This window comes from Pyxicephalus adspersus, chromosome 4 (assembly GCF_032062135.1).
Source record: "Pyxicephalus adspersus chromosome 4, UCB_Pads_2.0, whole genome shotgun sequence".
NCBI classification, from domain to species: Eukaryota; Metazoa; Chordata; class Amphibia; order Anura; family Pyxicephalidae; genus Pyxicephalus; species Pyxicephalus adspersus.
In genome coordinates, this window is record NC_092861.1 from 153049493 (window position 1) to 153059230 (window position 9738).

Consider the following 9738-nt stretch of genomic DNA (forward strand, 5'->3'; position numbering starts at 1 on the left):
TAATATACATCGTGTATTTTGCTTATTAATCAGCGGACAGCAGTAAATTCTCTCCATGAGCAGGCCCAGGATCCTCCGCCACCCCTCCCCGCTATGACCCGATACACCGCAATCCCTGCAATATATAAACTCAGCCCAGCAACTTTAATTAACTGTCAGGAGTCACATCTCGCCATTGTGCGCTACATTGATCATAATAAGCAATTTACCAAACTACCAGTGTACAACAGCAACAGTATTAATTAATGACAATTAATTATTAATACTAGAAAAACTTAATTATCTTTTATCTGCAGGTGTTACCTCTCGGCACAGCGGGGAAGGCTTTAAAGATGATTCTGGAACATTCCCCTTAGAATTCCTATTGTTTTACATAGCTAATTAGTCTTTCCTCATCCGTATGGCTCTGGCTCGGCATAATGTCTGTCTGCGCTCAGAGCTGCCATGGCAGTATTTGTATTAATCAGTCCTCGGTCTGCTACAAGAATTCTTATTTACAGGAGACAACTTTTGTGGGCTCGTCCTCCGCTGTAATTGCAGTTTTTTAAAGAAATTAGATACTTTTGCAATGGAGATAAACTACTGAGAGAGGAGCTCATAAAATAATTGGGACTTCATTTCTGTTTCTATACATGGATGAAAATGAATATTTTGTTGTTAGAATATTGTCAACAGATTTCCCTATTTATTAACAGAAAGACCTGGTATAGAATGCCCATCAGGAACCAACATCTGCCAAATCAGCCATTGATGGCTGTCCAAAAATATTGCCCAAAAATCTCCATGTTCCAGATAAATGACCTCCAGCAGCCAAATAGAAATTCAGGATATAAAGAAATGTATGCACAGAATCTGAATCCCATTCTGATCGGTGCGTCTTCTCTGCTAGACTGGTTAGCCAAGTGAACGTTTCCTTATTGTTAAAAGCTTGCAAGCAACAAACAACTGGAATTTTTTTAATAAAAATATATTTACATATAAATACAAAAATAATAAATAACAATAACACTTTATACAAAAATAATAAATACCAATAACACTTTACACAAAAATAATAAATACCAATAACACTTTATACAAAAATAATAAATACCAATAACACTAGTAATTAAGCAGATAAAGAAAAAGAAAGGCTTTTGTAGTAACCAAATAATGTTAAAATGAAAGATTTTTACTTCAACATGTTTCAGCCTAAGTTAAACATAGACCTACTACACTTTTTCTTCCACTATACATTGATGTCCTATGCCAGTTGGTATATGTTTGGTCCCGTGTTTACAATTTCACATGGGATCGAAATAACATAAAACAAATTTGTCTTTGCTCCCAAGGCGTTTCGCCCTCAGGCTTCATCAGGGGATTTTTAAAACCAAAACTGCACATAATGAACAAATCGCTCAATATAATATCAGACGGTGTAACATAGTATTCACAATATATCTAGATAAACACTGATAAGATAAGCATATTATTTGGAACATATTAGAATATAGATTATAGCTTTAGATTAGAGTCAATATTCTTATAATGTGTGGTGTCACTGACTTTCAGGCTAGGTAACTGTATCCTTGAAAAGAGTACAAACTCCTCTCCTGGACATTACATTTGGTACTCTTTAGCAATACCATTATATACAATAAAATAACACTATCATAAAAAAAAAAATTAAATAACACTTCTATGAAATACAAGAAACATATCAGCATCTTCAATACCCAAATGTTAGCTAAATACCTTCACAGACTCCCCTCGTCTATATTGTTCCCGATGCGTTCCTGACACCCTATGCATGCAGTCATTTTACAAAAATCCTGATATCCTTATCTATGGGAGTGATCAAGAAATTGGAAAGAAAGGAAAGGCCGCTCACCCAGAGATTGGCATTTTACCAATGAGGTTCCAAATGTTACTCCACCCCTCATCTTTGACATCGCGCCCTTCTCGAGACCCCAAATCTTTCCCACCCCATGCGGAATATTTATAGCCAAGTCAGGAATCTCACCATTCTACAGCACCTGACCTGCCCGAGCTGCTGATTGGACAGTGAAGGAATAGAAGGAACACTGATTAGGTGGGAATATAAGTAAGGATAAGTAAACACCTGAAAAGTGCAATCAGTTGCTGTTTTCTGGAACTTGAATAAAAATGTACATAGGTTTTTATTTACCATCCAGAAATTCCTCTAAATTCATTAGAAACTCACACCAAGCACAGCAATTGTGCTAACATAGCAAATAACGGTTTGCAAGGCTCCCGGTTGTCCCGTTGGAGGAGTTGATGAAAAAAAAAAGAACCGTGGCCAAATAAAATCGGGGATAGAAGAGTGGGACCTGGTGGGACTGGCAGCTGCAGAAATAACCTGAGGATCCAATCCAGCAAAAGCATTTTGAACAAATCTGAACTTCCATTAATATTCCTGAAATTAGGATCCCACTCCGGACATCTGAAATGATGGAACTCGCTGTCCCGATTGATGATTCCATGCAGGATAATCTAAGATTCTGGAAGTAGAAATTACCTATAGCAGCTGCATTTAATGCAAACAATGTTGTGAAAATAATACCAGGCAATACCAGGCACATGGGAATAACGTATGACTGGCCAATCAGAATGACCAAAGATCCTGAAGAAGACCAGAAGATGCTGGCACCTGGAGAGGTGAGGGTGCTTTAACATTTCGGGACAGACAGGTAAGTTTATTTTAAGGTAAGTTATTAAAAAAGAAATGATTGTTTTTCTGCACAAATCAAATACTTGTGAACTCGCAGAGGCCAATTTATTCTTCTTATAATGTAAGCTGGACGATCTCCAAGTTCTAAAAGAATTTTCATATCCACAACCGCTGGGACACTTAAAGGTGAAGTTTAATCTATATCTCTGGTTTCACCCCCACCCCCCTCGTTACTCTGAGAAGGACATTTGTAATTATACATTTTGTCTTTATGCCATGGCTTAGCACTGGGTCTCTGTGCTTCTTAATATGATGCAGACAGATCCTGGCTGGTGCAAGGGGACACTAAGGTGCCTGCCCCTAATAATGGATCTGCCTGCTCACAATGTTTTCCTACAAAATTTGGCTCCATTTTAAAAATCTTGGGAACAGCCTTCCAGATAGAGTGGAGTGGTGTTTTAGGGGGCCAACTCAATATTATTGGCTTTGAAAGAGAGAGGGAGAAACTCCATAGTAATGTCCATTGGTTGGGGGTGACAACTCCACATTCATGCCCATTGAGTTGGGGGTGTTGACTCCATACTATGTCATATATATATGAGCGATCAAAATCTTTAAATTTGATCTCACAGCGAATCTCACCTTTCTCGCTTACCGAACATGTAAGCAAGAACGGCCTTGTGACACCTTGTGACGGCCTTGTGTAGGGGGCGGTAACACAGGCGTACTGAACTCATATGACCTCTCAATGGAGATTCTCCATTGAGAGGTCATAAGTTTAGTACGTCTGCAGTCACAGCTGATTGGAGCCACGTGCCTCCAATCAGCTGTGACTGCAGGTTTTCACGGTCCAGGTTCGCACGGTCCCTTGAGAGGTCATATGAGTTCAGCTGTGACCGCCCAGGTTCCCACGGTTCCTGGGCTGTACTTATCGTTGCTTATCATTGTGAACCTGGACCATGGGAACCTGAGGTCATAGCTGATTGGAGGCACGTGCCTCCAATCAGCTGTGACCGCAGACGTACTGAATTCATATGACCTCTCAATAGAGAATCTCCATTGAGAGGTCATATGAGTTCAGCTGTGACCGTTCATGTTCCCACAGTCCATGAGCTGTACTTATCAGTGATAAGTTCTTCGAACTTCCGAGGCATGTGCCTCCAATCAGCTGTGACTGCAGGTTCCCTCGGTCCAGGTTCGCACGGTCCCTGGGCTGTACTTATCACTGATAAGTACAGCTCAGGGACCGTGGGAACTTGAACGGTCACAGCTGATTGGAGGCACGTGCCTTGGAAGTTCGAAGAAATTTTTGCGAGACTGTCAGAGGCCTTCTTGCTCATCCCTAGTGGCGACTCCATAATAATTTTCATTAGGTTGGGGGTGGCAACGCCATATCATAGTCCATTGGGTTGGTGTTAGCAACTCCACATTCATGCTCATTAACTTGGGGGTGGCAACTCCATATTGAAATCCATTGGGTTGGGGGGGGGCTTTTTTATACTATTGTACCATGTCTATTGGGTTGGTGTTGGCAACTCCATATTCATGACCATTAACTTGGGGGTGGCAACTCTATATTATTGTCCATTGGATTGGGGGTGACAACTCCTGGGGGTCCAGGGTTTGGGGTTGGATGTTCAGCAAATAATTATCTCGGTGATGGTCAGGTGACCACAGACACAGGCACATGGAGTATGATTTGACATCTGCTGATTTTCCTTCCTGTAATAATCGCATTGTATATAAGGTGATAGCGTGTCTTGTGAGATTGTGGAGGAGGAAGCAGTGCCGGATCAGTATTCTGTATATAAATATAAGGTGTTGGACTTATTTGTAGGGTTTCTATTTTTCTGGCCACTGACCATGTATTTGATCTGTACATAGACGTCTATTTTCTCCTTTAATCCCTCACTTGCATCTCGATGACCCGGAGTATAATCTGAGCTCCTGCAGCAATGTCGGCCCATCAGCAGCTCACGTACTCCTCAGGCAGGGACATTACATAAAGTAATCGTGCGTCCCCCTGGGGGTCGCTCCCCTCACATGACCCCTCCCCCACTTTCATAATTCTAAAGCCAAAAAACATAATTTTTCCTTTGATGGCCAATTTAAAAAGCCGCCTGAGTTTTCCTGCGCTGTTGGCGCTGTACCAGGAGGCCACTTTGGCTGGCGCTCAGTTGTGGGAAGACGCCAAAATGGAATCTGTAATTTTATGTGCATTTAGATTTTTTCGGATGAAGCCAGATTGTTGAAACGTTTCTGCGTTATTGGGAGACTTGGAGCGGAATGACTTCATTAACCCCTTGTACTCCGATGTCGGGATTATCGCTAACCGGAGACATCATCATACCCGGTGAATCTTTATGGAATGTTTTAATGACTTACCGGCATTCAGCACCAAAATATAGATCTTGTGCTTGGTCCAATTTATGTCCATAAATGCTCAGTAATACTTCCAGATATTTATTACCCCCACTGAGATCACAGAACTCCCTCCAACAATTGCTTCATCTATTTATCTGGGGGACAGAGCCATAACTATTCAGGCATCATCATACAGAGTCACCATTTACTTCCTGGACTGCCGGCACCGAGATTCCTGATATCTGCAGATCTTCGCTAAACTTTTGATGAACACAAAGTTACAATGTTTCAATCTGATCACTGGAGAAGAGGAGACAGAGGAAGTGCCTTCTCCTGCCTGCAGCAGACTGATGACATCATCAGCCTAGGCAATGTCACTGATTGGAGTTTCTTGATGGCTTTCCCTTATCCAAATCCAAATGTGGCTTTTAGCAGATGTAAAGTAGGCAGCCCAAACACACAACATTCCGGGTTCCTGAACTCCCTACCAATCTTTCCATTGATCTATGGCAATTCCCTAATTGGTTCTGCCCCCTAAAACTGGCCCTGTACTTACCTCATCCCTCGTTCCCCCACCAGCTGGCTCCGGGCTGTTGGAGGGCCATTGCTGTCCCTATTTACAAAGCCCAATTGTTGGTCCTGCGTTTTACATCCCAAACACCCAACAAGCTTCAGGGATCGCACAACCGGAGGACACCAATGGGAGAGTCAGGTAAGTACACAAACTTCTTACTAAAACCCTAAAAGAAGGAAGCTTTTACCCCTACACTGCTTTTTCAGCCCCACTACAAGGGTAGTTTTCTTATTTACTTTCAGCTTTCAGCATGGGAGTGATTGCGGTGAACACAGCCCCCCATCTACTGAATAATCTGCAATGATCGGTGGGTTATATATTGATGTGTATGAGCTACAGTAATACATCTACAGAAGATCTGCAGCCGCTGATAACCCTTCATTAAAAGATTTAACCGCTTTTCCTTGGGGTTTTCAGGAAATTTTGTCTCTGATTGGGTTAGAGTTTCCTCCAGTCAGGAGAGAGGAATCCTATTCATGGGTGGGGGAGTCAGTCCATGGCCGTGGTTGAAGTTTGGGCACCTTTGATGTTGGGTTCCATCATGTAACTACAAGGAGGTTATAGCACCAGTGATACCCCAAGGGGGGGAAGAGGTTGGAGACAGTCAGGCCGGTACCACGTAACTGTTAAAATATCAAGTGGCCTGCCACCCTACCCACCGACCACCATCATGGCTGGCTGCATCAGGGCCCAGTGACATGTATGCATTGTGGGAACGTCTCATAAAACTGCCCAGTGCAACATCTTGGATGCCACTTTAATGCAACTATGCAAAGCCCCCCAATGCAGTAAAAATGTGAATGGGTCCTCAATGATATCTTCAGCAAACCCCTACATCACCAAAGGACTGAAGAGTGATATAGGGACAGCGGAGCCAACCAGTGACCAGCGAGGGGTGCCAGACATTCCACATTCCCAGAATTATTGGATATTGAAGAGATTTTTTAGTGGTGCTCAATAGTGAGTAGAGGGAAAGGTAAGTTCATTCCAGGGGCCCCCTATTGTGTCCAGGAGGGTGGAGTCTACAGATAATGGAAGAGGTACAGAGCCCCTGCCTAGGTGCTGCATGAGAGTGTGGGCGTATTAGATCTGTGTGGCCCCAGAAGGTCACGCTATGGAGTGGTGTCTTTAAACAGACACTGTCATCACACCAATTATTTAATGTATTAACGGCATAGCAATGACCTGTAAAAGCTTTGTAGCCAATCAAAAGACCTAAAACTACAGTTGGGTGCCGACATCTTGTGATGCCATCTTCTCCAGCAAATTGCCACCAAGAGCTGACACCCAAGTGGCAATCTGTTGCAGTCATTTGTCATCCATTGAACCCCAGAATGGAGGGTCTTTGGGAAAAATGTATGTTACAGTGATGGTGGTAAGATGCCCCTTACATTGGTGGCCATTGTTAGAGACAGATAAAAATGGCGCCCTGCTGTTGGGACTTTTAAGAAGGATTTTCCCCGGAGCCATGCAGTGCCACCAAATTGGACGTCAATGGGCCACAGATCAAAGAACCCCAAGCAACTGGAGGTATTAGGATTCATTTAAGGAATGAGAATACCTGTCACCATTCTCCTTCATTTCCCCTCAGGTTCTGTAAGGAGCACAGGGGCTAAAGAGCTGGGCCATCACATACAATGGTTGGACACTCCTAGAAAAGGGTCTAAGATGTATAAGGGGGGCTCTGCTCTTTAGGAAAGTCATAACTTCCTAAATTCTTCTCTGTGGCGGTCGTTGGATATTTGGGTGTAGCGAGTGGTGTACATAAGCCCCCCTCGGTCAGAATTGAGACCTTTATACCCCCCAGCCCCCTCTGCTGATATATCAGTCTCAGCACTTTATAAACTTCACAGAAGCAGCGGGATGCAGCTCCATTGTTCGGTGATGTGCGCTATTAATGCATGTTGGGAGTAATAAGCAATTAATAGAGCCGGCTTGTAATTATTAATCAGCTCTTTCTATAAAAAGACGTTTTGTAACACGCCAAGGCCGAGGAATAATGTGTCTCAATGTCACAAGTGGATAGAGGACGGGCAAACATGGCAATCTGATCTGGAATCATTTCATGAAGTCACCAAGCCAATAATTTTCACCCCGTGTCACCGAAATCACACAAAGCTTTCTGAGCCAGCTGCAGGAAAAGGGAGGATAATGTGCCAGTGTATGATGAGTTACTGCACGGGGGCATCAGGGAGTACCAACCTTGGTGCAAAGAGGTCATAACAGACCCTCCACCTACCTGCCTATAATGTGCTAACAATACGCTGAGGACTGAATATGGCGGATGGGACTGGCTCAATGTACTCTGTACAGCACTGCAGTATATGTCAGAGCTATATAAATGTATAATAATAGTGTGTGACTGTGGGGGGACATTAGAGTGTCAGCTCCTCTGTACAGAGACTGATGGGACTGGCTAAGTGATCTCTCTACAGCACTGTGGTATATGTCAGAGCTATATAAATGTATAATAATAATGTGTGACTGTGGGGGACATTAGAGTGTCAGCTCCTCTGTAAAGAGACTGATGGGACTGGCTAAGTGTTCTCTGTACAGCACTACGGTATATGTCAGAGCTATATAAATCTATAATAATAGTGTGTAACTGTGGGGGGACATTAGAGTGTCAGCTCATCTGTACAAAGACTGATAGGACTGGCTCAGTGTTCCCTGTACAGCACTGCGGTATATGTCAGAGCTATATAAATATATAATATTAGTGTGTGATTGATGCGGGATGGTGACCATGTTCTGATTGGCTTCCAATCATTCACTCTGCGTGTGTCACACTTTTTTCCCGGTAAATCTTTCTGAGTTCTCCAATGAAGGAAGTGCGGGAAGAAAGCGGATTAGAAGATTTTGTCTGAGGCTCGCACTGGATTTATGGATTTTACTTGTTGTCAGGATGAGCTGAGATATAAGAAGATGTCACTGTGGTGTCACAAATGTATTCATATGGTGAGACAAACGCCAGGTGAATGGTGGGAATTTTGTGGCATTTTCTGCCTTGCAATTCATAGATCAAATCATGCATAGAGGGATCAATCACAGTGATCAGAGAATCCCCACCAATGCAGCTCTGAATAAATAATATGGTGGTCATGATGATAAGTATTAGGCTGATAATGATGATTGTGATAATAATGTTTTTGATGATGATAAGGGTGATAATGGGGATTATAGTGATGATGATAATGATAATAATGTTAAGGGTGGCGGTGATGATGATGATGATGGGGATTAGTGATGATGATAGTGGTTATGGTAATGATGATGAAAATAATTTGGGTTGATATTAAATAAAAAAAATGATGGTAATGATGATGGTGAAAATGGTGACGAAGATGATGGTGATGATGAATATGGTGAGGATGATCTTTGTGAATATGGTAATATTAGTGACAATAATAGTGATGATGGTGAAAATGATGATGGCAATTATGATAATGATGATGATGATGATGGAAGTGATGATGAATATGGTGATGGTGGTGATGATGGTGATGATGGTAGTGATAATGATGGTGATTATGGTGATGATGATGACGGTGTTGATGATGACGGTGATGATAGTGATGATGACTATGGTGTTGATGATGGTGTCAATGGTGACAGTGATGATAATAATGATGGTGATGATGGTGGTAGTGATGATAATGGTGATGACGAATATGATGATGATGATGGTGTCAATGGTGACAATGATGATAGTGATGATGGTGATGATGGTGGAGATGATGATGGTGGTGATAATGATGGTGATGATGGTGCTGATAATGATGGTGATGATGATAGTGATAATGGTGGTGGTTGTGACGATGTTGATGGTGGTGATAATGATGGTGATGATGATGATTGTGGTGATAATGATGGTGTAGATGATGATGGTGGTAATGATGGTGGTTGTGACGATGATGATGGTGGTGATAATGATGGTGATGATGATGATTGTGGTGATAATGATGGTGTAGATGATGATGGTGGTAATGATGGTGATGATAGTGGTGATGATGATGATGATGGTCGTGATGATAATGATGATGATGATGATGATGATAGTGATTATGAATATGATAATGATGATAGTGAGGATGATGGTAGTGCAAGAAAAGCCATTATCCCCCCCCCC